This window comes from Juglans microcarpa x Juglans regia, chromosome 7D (genome assembly GCF_004785595.1).
Source record: "Juglans microcarpa x Juglans regia isolate MS1-56 chromosome 7D, Jm3101_v1.0, whole genome shotgun sequence".
Lineage (NCBI taxonomy): Eukaryota > Viridiplantae > Streptophyta > Magnoliopsida > Fagales > Juglandaceae > Juglans > Juglans microcarpa x Juglans regia.
The window spans coordinates 14,837,935-14,860,367 of record NC_054606.1 but is presented as its reverse complement, the minus strand read 5'-3'; positions in this window follow the sequence as shown (position 1 = coordinate 14,860,367).

Sequence of the window (22,433 nt, the reverse complement as noted above, 5' to 3'; positions counted from 1 at the left end):
TTGCACAGATTCTGCTCTACTTACTGCCATAAGAACATCTCCCACATGATCCCTTAAGATAGCACTCAATCCAGCTTTATTCAACTTAAAAAAGAAGGCCCCATCTATATTGAGTTTGAGGAAATCCTGAGAGGGTGGTGACCACCTATACAACAGATTCTTTGTAGTAGGAAGTCCCTTCTGATGCACAACATTTTTTTACTTCAATTTCTTCGAGAAAGCAAATCCAATAACTTGTTGTGGTGGTAAAGAAACCTGGTCCTGGACCATCTTGTTCCTCTTGAACCAAAAGCGAACACCACAAAGGTTGTGATTTACTTTTGATAAATTCAAAAGCTCAATCAAGAACAAGAGGAGTAAACTCAACTCACAATGAAAATTCAATATTTTCTAAAGCTCCAAATGAGGCTACAAAGAGTATTTAAACTAAACCTAGTTAAAATCCTAACCAAAATAAAGCCCCTTTTACCCAAAATGCCCCTGGATGAATAATGTCACGGCTACAGTAACGCTACAGTAACCTCTTGAAACCCTAGTTCCTAATAAGTAACTTTAATAATGGGAACCAAGGTGGGCCTACTTTTAAAGATTATTTGCAAGTTCCAGATGAGTCAATTACAAGATCAAGAGCCAAGAAGATCAAGGAAGCAATGCTAAGATTGTGGCAATCCATTTGGGATGAAGCTAGCAAGAGCCCAAAACTCAAGATGGGGATTGAAAGAAGGAGAACCAGTTTTAATCCATTTGATTCTAGCTGTGGAAGACATGACTTATAGATAGAGCCTATTGTTATTGGAGGTTTCCAAATTGGTTAAATGATTTATTTTATTAGTTTATAATAAGTGGGCTTGAGGATGCTTGGCCCACATGTCTTATTTCTTATGAATTAGGATTTTTGGGAAGGCCTTGTATTTTGGCCAAGAGCTTATTTGGAAAGTTATTTTCAAGGAATTTGGGTTTCAAGAGGTTACTGTAGTGTTACTGTTCATCCAAGGGCATTTTGGGTAAAATGGGCTTTATTTTGGCTAGAGTTTTAATTAGGTTTGGTTTAAATACTCTTTGTAGTCTCATTTGAAATTTTAGACAATATTGAATTTTTATTGTGAGTTGAGTTTAATCCTCTTGTTCTTGATTGAACTTTAGAATTATCAAAGGTAAGTCACAACATTTGTGACGTTCCTCCTTGTAATTTGGGTTCTTGAGACTGGTTCTTCAACGGGTCTAGATTTTAATATAATCTAGGTTCTTGAAACGAGTTCTCAACAGGTTTAGAGTCTCCATCCATTGACTTGATTTTGACTTTCTTGGGAGAGTTTTCAAATTGATTGTGGGTTCAAGGGATTCCTTTCCTGCGAGTTCATATTATTTGGTATTCAGAGCAAGGTTTTCAATCAGGTTTGATTCTCTTTTTTTTTTCTTGCATATTTAATTCTAGGGCTTCATTGTTCTAGGATTAAAAAAAAAAAAAAAAAAGAGGTCACTACTGAATTTCTTCACTATTCTTAGGGCTGCCGAATTTCATTGTTCTTGGGTTTGTGTTGATTGAAATCTCTTGTTCTAGAGACTGTCGTATATCACACTTATCCTAGGGTTTTTAAGTTATTGTTAGGGTTTTCTCAGTTGCTTATTCTTGATTGTGATCAAATCAGTTGGTGAAAAGACAACAAAAGAAAAAAAAATCATCTAGAAAAAAGAAAAAAATTGTCCAAAAAAAAAAGAAAAAATCTTAAATTTTTTCTTGAGCCTTATCATCAAATGGGCTGCATACATCATTCTAGTTGATATCTTGTCTTATAGTTACTGTTTCATTGGTATAATTTCCTTGATTGTCATGTCATTTTATATTCCTTTCATGTTTCTCTTGTTCTTGTTTCTTGGACTTAATTACTAGTTGGGATAAAACAAGGTTGCATTGTCTTGATTGAGTTCAATTAGTTCTTAAAGAACTTGAGTGGGAAAACTCTTGAGGTAAAAGGCAAGAGAGTGTGAGACCATTATCGGATAAAAAGTCAATTAAGAGTGAAATACGAGTGGAGTGCCATTGCTTGAGTGTAAACACGTAAGAGAGTGTGTGAGGTTTTTTTTTTATCATCAACATTCTTTTGTGCAGCACTTTACATTGTCTCACCGGAGTGGCTCATCACCAAGGGGGAGGACAGATAACTCAACCTTTGTGTTGCAAGCCAGGCAACAACAATTTGAGCGGTTGAACTTTGTGTTGGGTGAAGTGAGGGATAGGATGGATCATCAAGAAGCAGCGATTTGAAATTTGCAAGGTGGGAGAGATAGGAGGCGACGTGGGCCTAGGATTGAAAACGAGTATTAGAATGAAAGAGATAGTGAGGATGAGGAAGACTTAGCATCTGAAGTTGGGTCGGGTAGACATAGAAGAGTTAGGCGTGAAAGAGGACTTGAGGGGAACCTAGGGGGTCGGGATGTGTAGATAGAGACATTGGGAGCATCAAAATGAAAATACCATCTTTCCCAGGTAGAATTGACCCTAAGATTTTATCTAGAGTGGGAGAAAAAAATAGAGTTGGTGTTTGATTGTCATAATTACTCTGAGGAGAAGAAAGTGAAGTTGGCAGTAATTGAGTTCAGTGATTATGTTATTATTTGGAAGGATCAATTAGTGACCAATAGGAGGAGGAATTATGAGAGGCATGTAGAGACGTGGGGAGAGTTGAAAGCTTTCATGAGGCGGAGATTTGTACCTAGTCACTACTATAGAGACCTTTACCAAAAGCTCCAAAATCTTACACCGGGTTTAGGAGTGTGGAGGATTACAATAAAGAGATGGAGGTGGAGATGATTTGGGCTAATGTAGAGGAGGACTGGGAGGCCACCATGGCTAGATTTTTGAATAGCTTGAATAAGGACATAGCCAATGTAATTGAATTGTTGAATTATGTGGAGATAGAGGACATGGTGCACATGACTATGAAGGTGGAGAGGTAGTTAAAGAGAAAAGGGACAAACAAGGTACACTTCGGTATCTAGCATTACTTGGAAATCAAAGTGGGATAGGAATGATCCAACTGAAGCAAAGAAAAATGATGCAAACCAAGGAGCTGGACATGCTGATCATACAAGTGGGAATGGAGCTGAATTTGCACAAGACCCTTTGTCACTTCCTAGTGGCCCAATTACAAGATTCAGAGCCAAACGTTTCAAGGAAGCACTAAATGGGCTAATCCAAGAGAATTGGGCTGATTCTAAAAAGACCAAGATGGGCTCAAATAATATTCAAGACTTAGTCCATGTCATCAAGGCAATTGAAGAGGCTAATTAGCACGTAGAAATATGATGAATGGTCTGTCCATTAAAGGACGTGAATTTGTTAAGCTTTAAGAATATTAAATAGGTGAATGAACTTGGTCTTGCCTGGGTACCTGAAATACATTGAATTTAGTCATTTAGTCATTTCTGGCTGCCTGTAGAAGTCCAAGAGGCCTAAAAATTGTGGGATTTGTTATGTTAATATTTGTGTTGCTTTTAAAGCTGTAGTTATGACTTTTTCTATTCTTGGAGGGTTGTTCCAAGTATATAGAGGGGTTATTTCGAGTTTTAATATCAGATTTGAAATTTCAGAGGCTTATTTGTCTTTGTGAGGTCTTGTGTTTCTCTTGGTTCTTCAGAGAACTCTTTGAACTTATCAAGTTAATCTTGTGGTGTTCAAGCTCCAAACTTATCACCTTGATTCTGATTTCTTGGTGTGGCGTTTTCAATCCTTCGTAGTCTTGGTTTTCATCTAGTTGGGTGACTGGTCAAGGCTCAACAAATCTTGTCAATACGATCTTGGGGTTCCAAGCCATCATTGTTATCGGGTTTCATCACAATTGTTGGTGGAGTTTATATCATTTTGAGAGCCCATCTTTAAAAGCAACACAAATATTAACATAACAAGTCCCACGATTTTTAGGCCTCTTGGACTCCTAGAGGCAGCCAGAAATGACTAAATGACTAAATTCAATGTATTTCAGGTACCCAGGCAAGACCAAGTTCATTCATATATTTAATATTCTTGAAACTTAACAAATTCACGTCCTTTAATGGATAGACCATTCATCATATTTCTACGTGCTAATTAGCCTCTTCAATTGCCTTGATGACATGGACTAAGTCTTGAATATTATTTGAGCCCATCTTGGTCTTTTTAGAATCAGTCCAATTCTCTTGGATTAGCCCTTTTAGTGCTTCCTTGAAACGTTTGGCTCTAAGTCTTGTAATTGGGCCACTAGGAAGTGACAAAGGGTCTTGTGCAAATTCAGCTCCATTCCCACTGTATGATCAGCATGTCCAGCTCCTTGGTTTGCATAAAAAAAGACCGAATCACCTAAGGGAAAAAGATGAGGGAACTTGCAACAAGCGGGTGATGATTATGCGTGAGAATGGGGAGGTGATGACTGAGAGTGAGGATGATAATGATGGGGCACCAGAATTGGTTGATGCTAGTGATGATGATGCAGTGGTATACCCCGCGACAGGTGAGTCTCTTGTTGCCAGGCGTGTTATCAATACACACATTAAGGTGAATGATGCAAAGCAATAAAGAGAGAATATTTTTCATACTAGATGCCACGTCAACAATAAGGAATGTAGTATGATCATTGATGGAGGGAGTTGTACTAATGTGACTAGCACTATTTTGGTTGAGAAATTGAATTTACCAACCTTAAAACACTCTAGACCATACAAATTGTAGTGGTTGAATGATTGTGGGGAGGTTAAGGTGGACAGACAAGTGTTAGTTACTTTTTCTATTGGAAAATATTAGGATGAGGTGTTTTGTGATATTGTGCCTATGCATACTGGCCATATTTTGTTAGGGAGGTCGTGGCAGTATGATAGGAGGGTGACACTTGATAGGTTCAAGAACATGTACAACTTTGAAAAGGATGGCAAAACAATCAAGCTTGCACCTTTAACTCAAAGTCAGGTCTATGAGGATCAACTGAAACTGAAAAGTGAAGTTGCTCAAAAAAAGAAAGAGTAAAAATGAGAGTGATCAAAAAAGAAGGAGTGGAAATGAGAGTGATAAAAAAAGAAATAGTGAAAAAGTGATTGAGCAAAAAAGAAAGAGTGAGAGTGAAAATGAGCAAAAAATAAAGAGTGAAAAAGAAAGTAGAGAGGTGGCTGAGAGTAAAAAAAAAATAGTGGAGCCACAAGAGAAAAAAGAAAGAGAGTTTGCAGAGAGAAAAGGAAAGACAAAAGTGAGTTTTTATGCAAGAGAGAGTGAGGTTAAGAGGACATTCTTCGCAGATTGCCCTATGATTTTTCTTATCTATAAAGAATCTTATCTTAATCTTGATAAAATTAACTAGTCTCTTCCTAGTTTGACTGTTTCTTTATTGCAGGAGTTTGGAGATGTATTCCCAGAGGAGATGCTAAATGAGTTGCTACCCATTAGAGGCATTGAGCACCAGATTGATTTTGTGCTTGGAGCTGCTATTACAAACCAACCAGCCTATAGGAGTAATCTAGTGGAGACAAAAGAGTTTCAGAGGCAAGTTGATGATTTGATGAGCGAGAGTTATGTGAGGGAGAGCATGAGCCCATGTGAAGTACCAGTCCTACTAGTGCCAAAGAAGGATGGGATGTGAAGGATGTGGGTTGATTGCAGGGCAGTCAACAATATCACGGTAAAGTATCGTCATCCGATTCCTGGATTAGATGATATGTTTGATGAATTGCATGGCTCATATACTTTCAGTAAAATTGATCTTAAAAGTGAGTACCATCAAATTAGAATGAAAGAGGGTGATGAATGGAAAACTACTTTTAAGACTAAATATGGGCTTTATGAATGGTTGGTTATGCCATTTAGACTTATAAATGCGCCCAGTACTTTCATGAGATTAACGAACCATGTCCTATGTGTGTTCATAGGCAAGTTTGTGGTTGTGTAATTTGATGATATCCTAGTGTACACCAAGGACATAAATGAATATATTGAGCATTTGAGATATGTATTTGATGTGTTGAGATGTGAAAAGTTGTATGATAATTTCAAGAAATGTACCTTTTGCATGGAAAAAGTTATTTTTCTTGGTTATCTTGTTAGTACAAAAGGTATTGAGGTGGATGAAAAGAAAGTCAAGGCCATTAAGGAGTGTCGAACGCCAAAAAAATCACTAAGGAAATAAGTTTTCATGGCTTAGCTAGCTTTTATCGGCGTTTTGTTAAAGATTTTAGCATCATTGCTGCACCACTCATTGAGGTAATTAAAAAGAATGTTGGGTTTCATTGGGGGCTGATCAAGAGAATGTTTTTGCCACTATTAAAGAAAGGTTATGCTCTGCACTTGTGTTAGCGTTACCTAATTTTAACAAAACTTTTGAGATTGAATGTGGTGCCTCAAGAATAGGGATTGGAGCCGTTTTGATGTAGGATTGGCAGTCCATAGCTTTCTTCAATGAGAAGCTACGTGGGGTGTCCCTGAAGTACCCTACTTATGAGAAAGAGCTTTTTGCAATTGTTCATACATTAGAGGCTTGGTAGCACTACCTATGCCCTAGGGAATTTGTGATCCAAACCGATCATGAATCATTGAAACATCTCAAGGGTCAAGGTAAGTTGAATAAAAGGCATGGTAGATGGATGGAATATATTGAGACCTTTCCATATGTCATCCGTTACAAGCAAGGTAAGGAGAACATTGTTGCTGATGCTCTATCCCGGAGGTATGTACTTCTTACTTCTATGAGTGCTAAAATGCTTGGGTTTGAATATGTGAAATACATGTATGCCAATGACATTGACCTTTCTAATGTATACATGGCATGTGATAAGGTGGCATTTGGTAAGTTTTACAAGCATGTTGGTTATTTTTTTAAAGAAAGCAAACTTTGTGTGCCAAGCTGTTCTATGCGTGAGTTATTGGTACGTGAGGCACATGGTGGGGGATTAATAGGACATGTTGGTGTTAAGAAAATGTTAGACATTTCGCATGAACATTTCTTTTGTCCTAAGATGAAGAGAAATGTCAATCGCATTTGTGGCAAGTGTATTAGATGTAGAAAGGCCAAATCTAAGGTTATGTCACATGGGTTGTATACACCCTTACCTGTTCATAGTGAGCCATGGGTAGACATATCTATGGACATTGTTTTAGGGCTGCCTTAGAAAAAACGGGGTAGAGATTCTATTTTTGTGGTTGTGGATAGATTTAGTAAGATGACACATTTTATTCCATGCCATAAAACAGATGATGCCACAAACATAGCTGACTTATTTTTCAGGGAGATAGTGCGACTCCATGGTGTGCCCAGGAGTATTGTTTCTGACAAGGATGTTAAATTCCTTAGCTACTTTTGGAAGGTGTTGTGGGGAAAATTAGCTACTAAGCTCTTATTTTCCACTACTTGTCATCCTCAGACTGATGGTCAGACTGAAGTTGTTAATAGGACTTTAACTCAGTTTTACGCACTGTTGTTCATAAGAATTTAAAAACTTGGGAGGATTGCTTACCATTTATAGAGTTTGCATATAATTGGACCATGCATACTACTACTTCATATTCACATTTTGAAATTGTTTATGGTTTCAATCCACTTACTCCTTTAGATTTGATGCCTTTACCTGTTGATGGCAGGACTAACTTGGTTAGACAAAAGAAGGCGAAGTTGGTGAAATCACTTCATGAAACTTCAAATTGCCCAAAAGAATGAAATGGTTGCTTCCCAAGCCAATAAAGGGCGAATCCGTGTCATCTTTGAAACAGGAGATTGGGTTTGGGTTCACATGCGCGAAGAAAGATTCCCAGCTCATAGGAGGATTGAAGATTCATGGTCGAATCCTTTCGAGGAGAGGGAGGATGATGGAAACCAAGGTGGGCCTATTCTTAAAGATCATTTGCAAGTTCCAGATGGGCTAATTACAAGATCAAGACCCATGAAGATCGAGGAAGCAATGTAAGAGTTGGTGCAATCTATCTACTTGGGATGAAGCTAGCAAGAACCTAACACTTAAGATGGACTTGAAAGAAGGAGAACCAGTTTTGATCTACTTGATTCAAGCTGTGGAACACATGACTTAGAGATATGGCCTATTGTTATTGGAGGCTTCCAAATTGGTTAAACGATTTATTTTATTAGTTTATAATAACTGGACTTGAGGATGCTTGGCCCACATGTCTTATTTCTTATAAACTAGGATTTTTGCGAAGACCTTTTATTTTGGCCAAGGGTTTATTTAGAAAGTTACTTTCTAGGAACTAGGGTTTCAAGAGGTTACTGTAATGTTACTGTAGCCGTGACACTGTTCATCTAGGGGCAATTTGGGTAAAAGGGGCTTTATTTTGGCTAAGGTTTTTATTAGATTTGGTTCAAATACTCTTTGTAGCATTATTTGAAGTTTTAGACATTATTGAATTTTCTTTGTGAGTTGAGTTTACTCCTCTTGTTCTTGATTGAACTTTAGAACTTATCAAAGGTAAATCATAGCTTTTGTGGCGTTCCTCCTTGTAATCTGGGTTCTTGAGACAGGTTTTTCAACGGGTCTAGATGTTAATATAATCTATGTTCTTGAAACGAGTTCTCAACAGATCTAGATTCTCCATCCATTGACTTGATTTTGACTTTCTTAGGTGAGTTTTCAAATTAACTGTGGGTTCAATGGATTCCCTTCCTGTGGGTTCATATAAAAAAGCCCTAAGCCATGAAGAAGAAATCTGTCAACTCATCCACTGAACCTTTAAAGAAAATCTCCATTGCAGTTGATATGAAGGAACTGAAATGGAAATCATGTTGTAAGATAGCAAATTTTCTAACCCAGATCTCATGAACAGGGGGCATAACAGCAAAGCATGGGTTAAGTCCTCCATCTGGTGTTGACAGAAACAACATTGTCCACTAATATCTAACTTTCTGTTAATAAGATTGGCCGTAGTGGGTTAACTTTCCTTGCATGCTCTCCAAGTAAAAGCATTTATCTTGTGAGGAATTTTTAATCTCCAAAGAGCATTCCAAAATTTTTTTCATCATAGCACCATTTGAAGGCTCACCACAATCAGTCACCAAGCAAGTTTTAAAGAATCTGTAGGCACTTTTAACATAGAAATTTCCTGACTTTTCATGCTCCCACATCCACTTATCCATGTCACATGAGGCACTAGGATGCGATCTTAGAACAACATCTGTAATCTTTGGATTGAATAGAGATCTTACTTTTGATAGATTCCACCAGTTAGTACTAGGATCAATTGAAGAAGACACCTGATCCTCCAATTGATAGACTTGCTCCTCCCTCTGGTTACTACTTCTAGCACACAATTCATGTCTCAGATTTTGAATCCCAAGAATCCAAGCATCTCTTAAGATTGAATTGATCTTCCATTTCCCACATTCCATTTACCACCTTTCACAAGCAAATTTTTGGCCTCCCTTATTCCTCTCCAAGCATAGGAGAGATTACCACCAATGGAAGCTTTCAATAGGTTTCCATCGAAAAAGTATCAGCAACATACATTTTATAGAATAAGCTCTCTTTATTCTGCAGTAATCTCCAAACTTGTTTTGCCAACATAGCCATATTGAAAGGCTCAAGATCCTTAAAAGCCATCCCTCCAATAGATCTTGATTGACACATTTTCTTCCAGCTTATCTAATGCACTTTCTTTTTCTCATTTTTTTTTTGTCCCTACCAATATCTTGCCATCATACTCTCAATTTCAGAACAAAGCTTGGATGGGAGCCTGAAACAACTCATGGCATAAGATGGAATTTCCAAAGAAATAGCCTTGAGAAGAATGTCCCTTCCTCTTTGAGAAAACATATTACCTTTCCACCCTCGCAATTTTAGCCAGACTTTATGTTTGATATCAGCAAAAGCATTGGTTTTAGACCTGCCTACTGATGGAGGTAGCCCTAGATATTTTTCATATTGTTGCACTTGAGATGAGCTCCATAGGTTCATAATAGTTTGCCTCTTATTCATGTCCACATTTGCACTGAAAATCATTGATGGTTTCTCTTTGTTTAACTATTGCCCTAAGCCACTTCATACTGATTTAGCGAAAATAAAAGAGTACTAGGCCAGGGATAGTATCCTACCCTCTTGGGTAAAAATGTTTTATTTTTTGAGATAAAACTTGTTATCATTAATCAACACAATGTGCGAGAATAATTACCAGATTATTATCAATGCATTAATTGTCTAAAATTTCTATCACAAAGAGTCTAAGATGTAAATATATTCTCATAATCTTGAGGAACCACAATTTTAATATCCCAACAAACATCAAAATTAATGGGTGGAGAATACAATGACTTCAAAGTAGAATAGTTAAGATGAATAGTGTTAACGTCGTGTTTCGTACGCCTTTGAACCAGGCTCCGACAACTCAGTTATTCAGAAATGGGCTGATATGAACCCGTGGGAATGAATTCCCTTGAACCCACAATCAATTTGAAAACTCTCCATGAAAGCCAAAAATCAAGTCAAGGATGGAGAATCTAGACCCGATGAGAACCCGTTTCAAGAACCTAAATTATATTAAAATCTAGACCCGTTGAAGAACCCATCTCAAGAACCCAGATTACAAAGGAAGAACGCCACAACGCATGTGATTTACCTTTGATAAGTTCAAGAGTTCAATCAAGAACAAGAGGAGAAAACTCAACTCACAAATAAAATTCAATATTGTCTACCCTTCAAATGAGGCTAAAAGGAGTATTTAAGCTAAACCTAATTAAAACCTTAACCAAAATAAAGCCCCTTTTTACCCAAAATGCCCTGATGAACAGTGTCACGCTACAGTACCGCGGCTACAGTACGGATACAGTAACGCTATAGTACCTCTTGAAACCCTAATTCCTAAAAAGTAACTTTCCAAATAAGCCCTTGGCCAAAATACAAGGCCTTCTTGAAAACCCTAGTTCATTAAAAATATGATATGTGGGCCAGGCATCTTCAAGCCCACTTATTCTAAACTAATAAAATAAATCATTTAATCAAATTGGAAGTCTCCAATAACAATAGGCCCTATCTCTAAGCCATGTCTTCCACAGCTTGAATCAAGTGGATCAAAGCTGGTTCTCCTTCTTTCAAGCCCATCTTGAGTGTTGGGCTCTTGCTAGCTTCATCCCAAGTGGATTGCACCAATCCGTGCATTGCTTGCTTGATCTTCTTGGCCCTTGATCTTGTAATTGGCTCATCTGGAATTTGCAAATGATCTTTAAGACTAGGCCCACCTTAGTTCCCATCATGGGCCTACAAAATATATGGGGGAAGACAACTCAGAGACGGCGGCCTTGGGGCTTGCGAGTCTCCGATGCCAAAGTTAGTAAGTTCTCTTGGAAGTTTGTAAATAAGTGAAAGAGTCTAGGGATCAGAGAGCTTTCTCATACCTGGAGCTTGCTATTTATACATGGATCTGGGGAGGTGTAGATTGTGTTTGTCTCCGTGGAGTTCGTGCCCCTCCTACTATTCCTGTTGTCATAGTCCTTTAATGCGGCTTGGTTTTGTGACGGCTAGGGGTGGCAATATGTGACACGACCTGTGAACCCAACATGAATATGACACGATAAGCTTAATGGGTCGGGTTAGGGTTGACACATAAAGTATAATATACATGTCTTGACATGACACGAACACGACCCATTAACACGATTTTACACCCCTAATGACGGCACCATCAATGTAACGTGTAGCTCGATAGTGGCGCCATTAATGTGGCTTGATTTCTAAGCCTTGCTTTATCCCTTGTGAGCCGTAGACGTTCTCACACCAGTGGATCAAGGGTCCTCCGCTTTTCTCGCTACGTTCCATGCAAGTTCACAGGTTCAAAACGTGACTGAGTGATGTTAGGCCAATTTGCCCTATTAGTCACTTGACTCCTTTCCCAATTGACACCCTGCTTCGAATATGGTCATGTTGACCCCTGGGCCGGGGTATTGGATCGAGGCCTAGAGGGCCTTGTGAAGTGGGAAATTCTCCTTACAGTTATCCCGCTAATTCTCCTCGGATGGGTCAGAGAGTAATTCTTTCTTCAGTCCTTGCATTCCAGGACTACTCCGCCTTCGGGACTACTCGGCCTCCTTTGTTATAAGCCGAGCTAAGGTTGGTCTCCCACTTTTATGGTGTATTAGTAGATACCTTTGTTTTCCATTAAATGGCATCCTTTCAGTTCTTTCATCATGACCTCGTGTTAGGCAGTCATTTATTTTGCACGTCGTATCAGTAGATACACTATGTTGAAGTTGCAGCAATCGAGGGATTCTTATGCCTTAGGGGACACGTGGAGTTATTGATGGGAACCAAGGTAGGCCTAGTCTTAAAGATACTTTGCAACTTTCAGATGGGTCAATGACAAGGTCAAGAGCTAAGAAGATCATGGAGGCAATGAAAATATTGATGCAATCCACTTGGGAGAAGTTTAGCAAGAGCCCAACATTCAAGATGGGCTTGAATGATGGATATCAAGTTTTGATTCATTTGATAAGCTATCGAAGAGGGCAACAACATGACTTAAAGGCTTTGAGCACTTGAAGACTTTCAACTTGTTTGATTCATTTAAATGACTTATTTTATTAGTTTAGAATAATTGAGTTTATTATGAGACGGACTTAAGGGAGGCCTAAGCAAGGGCATGTTGGAAAAGTTAATATTTTATTGAACTAGGGTTAGGGTTTTACTGTAGTGTCGTACTGTAGCCGCGACACTGTTCATCAGGGCATTTTTGGGAAAAGTGGCTTTATTTTTGCTAGAGTTTAATTAGGTTTTGCTTTAAATACTTTTTGTTGCCTCATGTTAAGAAGTTTATCAAATTTGATGAATTTATTCATTGTGAGTTGAGTTTATCTCCTTTTGTTCTGGATTGAACTTTTAAATTTATTAAAGGTAAATCACAACGTTTGATGGAAACCAAGGTGTGCCTACTCTTAAAGATCATTTGTAAGTTCCAGATGAGTCAATTACAAGATCAAGAACCAAGAAGATCAAGGAAGCAATGCACGAACTGGTGCAATCCACTTGTGATGAAGCTAGCAAGAGCCCAACACTCAAGATGGGCTTGAAAGAAGGAGAATCAGCTTTGATCCACTTGATTCAAGCTGTGGAAGACATGACTTAGAGATAGGGTTTGAAGATGCCTGGCCCACACGTCTTATTTTTAATGAACTAGGTTTTCGACAAGGCCTTGTCTTTTGGCCAAGGGCTTATTTGGAAAGTTACTTTTTAGGAATTAGGGTTTCAAATGATACTGTAGCATTACTATAGCCAAACGGTAGCCCTGCATACTGTAGCGTGACACTGTTCATCGGGGCATTTTGGGTAAAAAGGGGCTTTATTTTGGCTAGGGTTTTAATTAGGTTTAGTTTAAATAGTCCTTGTAACCTCATTTTGAAGGTTAGAGAATATTGAATGTTATTTGTGAATTGAGGTTTCTTCTCTTGTTCTTGATTGAACTCTTGAACTTATCAAAGGTAAATCACAACCTTTGTGGCGTTCCTCCTTTGTAATCTATGTTCTTGAGACAGGTTCTTCAACGGGTCTAGATTTTTATATAATCTAGGTTCTTAAAACGAGTTCTCATCGGGTCTAGGTTTTTCCATCCATTAACTTGAATTTGGCTTTCTTGGAGAGTTTTCAAATTGATTGTGGTTTTAAGGGATTTCATTTCCCCGGGTTCATATCATTTGGTATCATAGCCAGGTTTCCAATCAGGTCTGATTCTATTTTTTGATTTATTGCATCCTTAAATTTAATTCTAGGGCTACTTCTAGGGTTGCCAAAAAAAAAAATTATAGAAACAAAATGTAGGCTGCCAAGATTTTTAGGGTTTTGGGTTTGGTTGAAATTTGCATCACCTAGGGTTTCAAAATTCTCAGGTTTAATGCATATTTGAGTTTGTCAATTGATTGGAATGTCGTTCCATTGATTCTCTCTTCTATTTCATTGTCAATTCTTGTATGCTTGAATTCAATTGCTTGATTTTTACAATTGAGTATTTCTGTTTGTGATTGACTTATAAAAAAGAAAAGAAAAGAAAAGAAAGGAAAAAAAAAAGAAAAGAAAGGAAAGGAAAAGAAAAGAAAAGAAAAGGAAAGAAAATTCAAAAAAAAAAAGAAGAAGAAGAAGATGAAGGAGAAGAAGATAAGGAGAGATAGCATATTTAAAGGTTGCTACATAGCTACAACAAAGAGAAAGCAAAACATTTGTTGATTGAGTTTTATCGTTAAAGTGGCTGAATACATATTTGTAGTTGGTATCTTGTTCTATAATTACTCTTTCCCTCATATAAATTCCTTGAGTCTCGTGTCATTTTATTCATTCCTTGTTTCTTGTTTCTTGGATCTATAGTACTGGTTGGAATAATACAAGGTTGTATTGTCTTGATTTAGTTCAACTAGTTCTTAAAGAACTTGAGCGGGAAAACTATTGAGGTAAAAGGTAAAAGAGTGTGAGACTATTATCGGGAAAAAGCCAATTAAGAGTGAAATACGAGTGGAGTGCCATTATTTGAGTGTAAACATGTAAGGAAGTGTGTGAGGTTTTTCCACTAACATTCCTTTGTGCAGCACTTTACAATGTCTCATCAGAGTGGCTCTTCACCAAAGGGGATGGTAGATAACCCATACTTTGTGTTGCAATCCATGCAACAACAGTTTTAGCAGTTGAACTTGGTGTTAGGTGAAGTGAGGGATAGGATGGATCATCAAGAAGTGGTAATTAGAAATCTACAATGCAAGAGAGATAGGAGGAGGAGTGAGCCTTGTATTGAACATAATTGTTAAGAATGAAGAGTATGGTGAGTCTCTTGTTACTAGGCATGCTCTCAATATACAAATTAAGATGGATGATACAGAGAAGCAGAGTGAGAATATTTTTTATACTAGATGCCACATCAACAACAAGGTATGTAGTATGATCATTGATTTGTGGAGTTGTATTAATTTGGCTAGCACTACTTTAGTTGAGAAATTGAATTTATCTCCTTAAAACAACACCCTAGACCATACATGTTGCAGTGGTCGACTGATTGTGGGGAGGTTAGGGTCAATAAGCAAGTGCTAGTTTCTTTTTCAATTGGAAAATATCAGGATATGGTCCTTTGTGATGTAGTGCCTATGCATGCTAGTCATATTTTGTTGGGGAAGCCATGTGAGTATGATAGGAAGGTGATCCATGATGGGTTAAGGAACATGTACAGTTTTGAAAATGATGGAAAAACAATCAAACTTATTCCTTTAACTCCAACATAAGTCCATGGAGACCATTTGAAACTAAAAAGTGAGGTTACTCAAAAAAGAAAGAGTGAAAATGAGAGTGATCAAAAAAGAAAAAGTGAAAAGGAGATTGAGCTAAAAAGCAAGAGTGAAAGTGAGATTGAGAAAAAAAGAAATAGTGAGCCCAAAAATGAGAGAGAGAAAATATGAGGGTGAGGCTGAAACCTCAAGAGAAAGAGAGAATGAGTTGAAAAACTCGAGAGTTCAAAACAAGATGAAGGAAAAGAGAGTGACAAAAAAAAGATAGTGAAAAGTAAAAAGAGAGAGAAAGAGAAAAAGAGTGAAAAAGAAAAAGAGAGTGGAAAGAAAAAAGAGTGAAGAAAGTGAGAGAAAAATAAAAAGAAAAGTGAGTTTTTATGCTAAGGTGAGTCTTAATACTAACGAACTTGACGTATCTTTGCCTAGTGTTATTGTCTTTTTGTTGCAGGGATATGAGGTCATGTTTCCTTGAGGTTTGTTTAGTGGATTGCCACCTATTAGGGAGATAGAGCACTACATTGATTTTGTGCCAGATGCGACAATTCCTAACCGACCTTATTTTCAGAACATGAGTCCTTGACAAACATGAAGGGACAAGGTAAGTTGCTGACTAGAACGCATGCTAAGTGGGAGGACTGAATTGATACTTTTCCTCATGTACTCAAATACGCACAAGGTATGGAAAATTTTGTGGTTGATGCTTTATTAAGATGGTATGTCCTTATTTCTATTTTAGATGCAAAATTGTTGAGACTTGAATAAGATAAGGAATTGCATACTAATGATGATGACTTTGCTAGTGTGTATGGATCATGTGAGAAAGCATCGTTTGGTAAGTTCTATAAACTAGATTGGTACTTATTTAGAGAGAATAGATTTTGTATGCCTATTAGTTTTATGCATAAGTTGCTTGTGTGTAATAGACATGGTGGTTTATTGGGTAAACCTTGGTGTAAGGAAGACTTTTGTTGTGTTGCATGAACGTTTGTTGGAATATCATTTACCATTCAATGACGTGTTGCATGAACATTTGTGGAAGTATCATTTGTCATTCATTGAAGTGTTGCATGAACATTTGTGGGAGTATTGCTTGTCATTTATAGAGTTTACATATAATAGGACCATGCATACTACTACTTCATATTCTCCTTTTGAAATTCTTTATGGATTTAATCCACCTACTCCTTTGGATTTGATGCCTTTACCTGTTGATGGCAGGAGTAGCTTGGATGGACAAAAGAAGGCGGAGTTGGTGAAGTCACTTCATGAGAGGGTACGACTTCAAATTGGCCAAAAGAATGAAAGGGTTGCTTTTGAAGACAATAAAGGGCGAAGGCGTGTCATCTTTGAACCGGGATTGAGTTTGGGTTCACATGTGCAAAGAAAGATTCCTAGCCCAAAGAAGGACAAAGTTGCATCCTCGAGGAGATGAACCTTTCCAAGTTCTTGAGAAAATTAATGACAACGCATATAAAGTGGATCTTCCAGGTGAGTATAATGTTTCTACTACTTTCAATATTTCTAAACTTTCTCCTTTTGATGTAGGTGAAGATTCGAGATCGAATCCTTTTGAGGAAAGGGGGAATGATGGAAACCAAGGTGGGCCTGCTCTTAAAGATCATTTGCAAGTTCCAGATGGGCCAATTACAAGATCAAGGGCCAAGAAGATCAAGGAAGCAATGTACGGATTGGTGCAATCCACTTGGGATGAAGCTAGCAAGAGCCCAATACTCAAGATGGGCTTGAAAGAAGGAGAACTAGCTCTGATCCACTTGATTCAAGCTGTGGAAGACATGACTTAGAGATAGGACCTATTGTTATTTGAGGCTTCCAATTTGGTTAAATGATTTATTTTATTAGTTTAGAATAAGTGGGCTTGAAGATGTTTGGCACACACGTCTTATTTTTAATGAACTAGGGTTTTCGAGAAGGCCTTGTATTTTGGCCAAGGGCTTATTTGGAAAGTCACTTTTTAGGAATTAGGGTTTCAAGAGGTACTATAACGTTATTGTAGCCGCGCGGACTGTAGCGCGATAGTGTGCCTACAAGAACGCTACAGCATCAACCACAAAATTTTTCATACCTTGTGTGTATTTGAATACATGAGGAAAAGTATCAATACAGTCATCCCACATAACATGCATTCTAGTCAGCAAGTTACCTTGTTGTCCCTTTGTGTGTGTCAAGGGCTCATGTTCTTGAAAGAAAGGTCGGTTAGGAATTGTTGTACCTGGCACAAAATCAATGTAGTGCTCTATCTCTCTAATAGGTGGCAATCCACTAAACACACCTCTAGGAAACACGACCTCATATCTATGATAAATTATTGCAACTTCGATGCTTTCATTTTAATTCATGTTCATTTAAATTAATGTCATCTATATTTCTTGCTACTTTAAATTTCAGTTAATTAATTTCAACAAATTTTAATTTATTGTCTTGCACTACAATTTATCCTTGAATTCCATGGTTCTTGTGATGAATATGGAATTATCATACTAAGGTTAAGAGGTGAAGTCTAATGATTTAAATATTTTTTTGGCTCAACACTAAATTTATATTGTGAGTTTGATCAATTGAAAGGTTTTATTATTAGAAATTTTGATTATCTATATATTTATCTTGATCCATTGTGATTTCTGAATACATTGGATGCTTGAAAAATCCCTGTGATACTCAAATGGATTTGTGAATATTTCTACCATCAATTGTTCAAACTTAATCTTTAGTGATCGAAAGAATTTTTGGTGTTATGATTAGAAACTTTGATTATCTATATATTTATCTTGATTCAATGTGATTTTCGAATACAGTGTGAATGCTTGAAAAATCCCTATGATAATCAAATGGACTTGTAAATGTTTCTACCATCAATTATTAAAACTTAATCTTTGTAGATTAGTTTTCTTAGGCTTAACTATTAAATTTTCCAGTTAGACGGAATCATTATTCTAGTTTAACTGAGCGAAATTGATTGGAAACAATATTCTAAATTATTAGACGGATTGTCGAAACCTTAGTCGTTGTCCATATTGATTTATTTTATTATTTCAGTTATATTTTGTTACTTTAAAAATCTTCATCTCAGTAACCTCCTCTATTTGATTTCACATTCCTCTTAAATTTGTTTTTACTGTTTAATTTTATTCTCTTTATCACATAAGTCAATTCTTGTGGATTCGACCCTGTTAGGTACTACAGCACCTGTATACTTGCAGGTAAAACTGCCTTGAGTTTTTGGTTCACTATTTTTAGTGAAAGTTTAGACACGTCAAGTTTTTGGTGCCGTTGTCGAACAATTGCAACATGTGATAAGAGTTTAAAAAAAAAAAAAAAAAACTGTTAGCATCCAGGATTTCCTGGCATGATGACTTTTGTTGACTCTAAACCGTCTTCATTATTTCCTTGATTAGGACTTGGTTTTTTATCTCCTCTAGGACTTTCAGTCCAATCACTTTATTTTCCCCAATTTTGTCCTAATATAATGAAATGAACACCTGGACTGAGAGGATGACCTCCTGACTACGGTCACCAATCACCAGTTTCCTCATACCGTTTAAAAGAGATTTCACTTTAGATAATGAATTGGACAAATCTTTTGCTCTACTCTTATGACTCAATGCATCTGCTAGCACATTGGTTTTTCGGAGTCCATAAAGATTGGGTGTGACATGCTTTAATGATGCTAAGACCAAGATAGGGCATGACTATGAGGTGTATGGATGAGTTGTTTCAAGAAAAATTTGCATGCAAAACCTAAGGATGCCACATTATTCAAAACAAACATAAGCATGTTTTGGGTTCTTGGGTTTGGTGTGCAATCCGATTTCCACCTCTCGTTGGAAAGTAGGCTTTTTAACTTCTAGTGTCTTTGCATGTTGAAGTTTCATTGTTTGTACATGTATCAACAAAGGGGAAAAAAAAGTCATGACAATAACACATACACTAACAACTACGTATATACCTGTAGCTACAATCTGCTAAAAAAAACTCATAGTTACTAATATATAACACTAACAACTACTCAAATTCAAGGGGACTGATTTGCACTAAGTTCCAAGTGGCACGCACGACATATCCTAAAGATATTAACAATAGAAAATTAAAAACATTGAATTTGGAGAGCAACCCATATTATTCTTTCATATGTATCAATCAAATCTAACCACGTGCCTCTTCAACCACATTATTATTAATTTTTTAATGGTGCAATATTTTTCTTTGTTCCATATTTGTGGTCATTGTTATAATTTCTAATAGCTTTTGTATCAATGCTGATTTGATCTTTAATTTTGTGACAAAAAACCAAAATAACATTCCAAGAATCTAATACCAAATGGGTCCATTATCATCACATGTCGTGACACTATTTATGTATATATTTTATCACAAGCTATGTTTCTTTAGATTTTGGGAAATTAGCTGTTAGCATTCTGGGTTAGACCTGTTATGTTTTCTAGGAGCGAACGGATTTGAGCATACATGGAATTATTTAAACTTTTATGTGCATTAGGTGATTTTCTTTTCTCCACACATGAATTAGAAAAATTCATGTCTCTACCTCTTTCCTTGTAGGGAAGGTTTTTCCTTACAAGAAAAGAATTTAAGTTGTAAATTGATTAACAATTGCCAGATTTTTAGTTCTTTAGCTGTAACACTCGGACATAGCGCCAAGCCTGTTTTTATATTTTTGGGTGAAGTATATGAAAAGCCCAGTTGAAATTTTTTCCAATACTATTTTTTTTATGGACCTAAATTGGTTTTTAACTGTTATCAAATTTTTTTGCTAATGGACTTGTCATTGTAGTTAAATTTTCGAAATGGCCCAGTATTTTTTTTATTAGACCCAAGCCCTTGAGAACCAAGATTAGGCCCCACGTCAAGCACGGCTCCATGCCATTTGCCATCCACGTCTCCTCTCTAGGGTTTTCTTTTCATGTTCAATCACCTATATATATATATATATATATATATGAAGAAAGCTCACATTGCTGCCCTCCCATGCGAAACCGTAGCCCAACAATTCCTCCTCTTTGCAAACAACGCACCACCCTCTAGCTCGATCTCAACCCTCCCAGTCGCGACTCACCCAGCTGCCACACAAAACCAACCTCCACAAGCCACGAACCACGCCGTCCCAGCATCACCACAGCCCAGTCCTCACCCACTCAGAAAAACACCACCCCAACCTCACGGGGAAGCCCTTTCTCGACAGCATCATTCTCATTGGAGTAGTTCCACTGTGAGCAGACCTTGCTCCGTTGTATGCCATTGCCAGTGCACCACCCACGTGAAACCGTAGCTTCCCCTTGCTCAGCCACTGTGCAACTCCATAAACCATCGTGCGCCAAGCCACCAGCCCTCGTATGACCATCAAGAGAGGCCCCTGTTTTAGCTCCCGAAAACAGAGCATCAACAGCTCAGTGTTCATCTCGTCCGGAGCCACCACGCGATGCCACCATACTGCCCTCTCTTCTTCTCGCTATTATCTTCTTCCTCATGCCGTGATCACTCTCTCTCCGTTCTCTCATCACTTTCTCTTTCGCTTATCACTCTCTCATTCTCTCTCAGCACTCTCTCACTCCTTCTCGGTGCTCTCACAACTCTCTCTCTCTCTCTCTCTCTCTCTCTCTCTCTCTCTCGTTTAGTCACAACTCTCTCTCTCTCTCGTTCAGTGCATAGCCACCGAGTTCACCACTTCCCATTGCACCTTGCACCGTCGCACATTACCTTCTCAGTGAGTCCCTGCCACCGCTGCACTTCTATTATTCATATATTTTGTTTATGTTCATAGCTAGTTTTTGTTCATAAGGTGTATTTATATATATACATATATATATGTAAGGTTTTAACCTAGGTTGGGTACTTAATAGTTTTAACCTAATGTATATATATATATATATATATGGAAAGTTCCAGATGTATGTTTTCGGGTGAGAGGTTTTTTTTTGGGGGTTTATGTTTAAATGGGTTTTGCTTTAAGTCTCATTAAATAGTATATTTGTATTTTGATAATATTGTTAATCAAAGGAAGTAAACCTATTTTTTTTCTTAAGAGATGAGTTTTTCATGACTTTTTTTATGGAAATTTTAATAGCCAATGTATTCTAGTTAATTATAAAATGTTGTTGGTATTTTAAATGTTTTAAATATTAATTTTTATTGAGTTCTATAATTATCTTAATAGGTGCTCGATTAAATTCTTATTCAGTACGAATTAAGTGAATATTGATGGTTTTGGGAAATGGATGGTATTTAGGGAATTATGAGAATTTTAGGTTTTGAGAAAAAATAAAATAGGTAATTTTAGCATCGTAGGCTTAAATATGTAAATATGTATTCGACTGGAAATTTATGAAAATTTGCGTTATTATGTTATAGGTGATGCTTAAATTATTGTTCGCCATTTTTTAGGAAAATTCTGAAAAAGATAAGAAGTTCAGGTAAGCGGTGTTCCTATGCTAGATTTTGCATTAAAATAAAATGAGCTGAGGTTGATTTTTGGAAAATATACATATTTGATTATGAATATTTTTAAACTTTCGCTCTGATATTTTTGATAACATGCTCTAACACTTCATTTTGAAAACAATATTCTGATTCTGCGTTCTGATAGAAAATATTTTGTTCTGTATTCTGAACTCTATAAGTGCACATGTTTACACACTAGTATATGTCCTCTGCTTACTGAGTTGTTGATAACTCACCCCTTATCTCCATATATTTTTCAGATAATTTTGATAGTTCAACTGGAGAACAAGAGTAAAAAGTTTTAGCAAGGTGTGATGATCGTAGTGGAATAAGTGTCTGAGGATACAAGTAATTATTTGAGAGTCGTAGTTAGTAAACTGATTTATTTTTCGGGTATTTTGATTTGATGAATTAAGGATATTTTCGATTTTTTTTTTGAGAATTTCTAATTTATGTTATTGAGAGTTTTTTTGTTGTCTCCATGGAGGAACTTAAATATTTGGATTGATTAAAGGGATTAATATTTTATGAAATTTTCTGAATTTTATAGTTGTGTTATTTAAGTTGATATTAGGTACTAAGAGCTAACTCTCCGGACCTCTGGGAACGGGGCGTTACATTAACAAATAATTAAAATAAATTAAAAATCTTTTGTTGTTCGAGGTTTGAAAGAGAATTAATTTTAAATTTAGAAATCAAGTGTTTGTGTGGTTAACTCTTTGGAAGGAGTTCTCTTGCATTGACAACAAATATTGC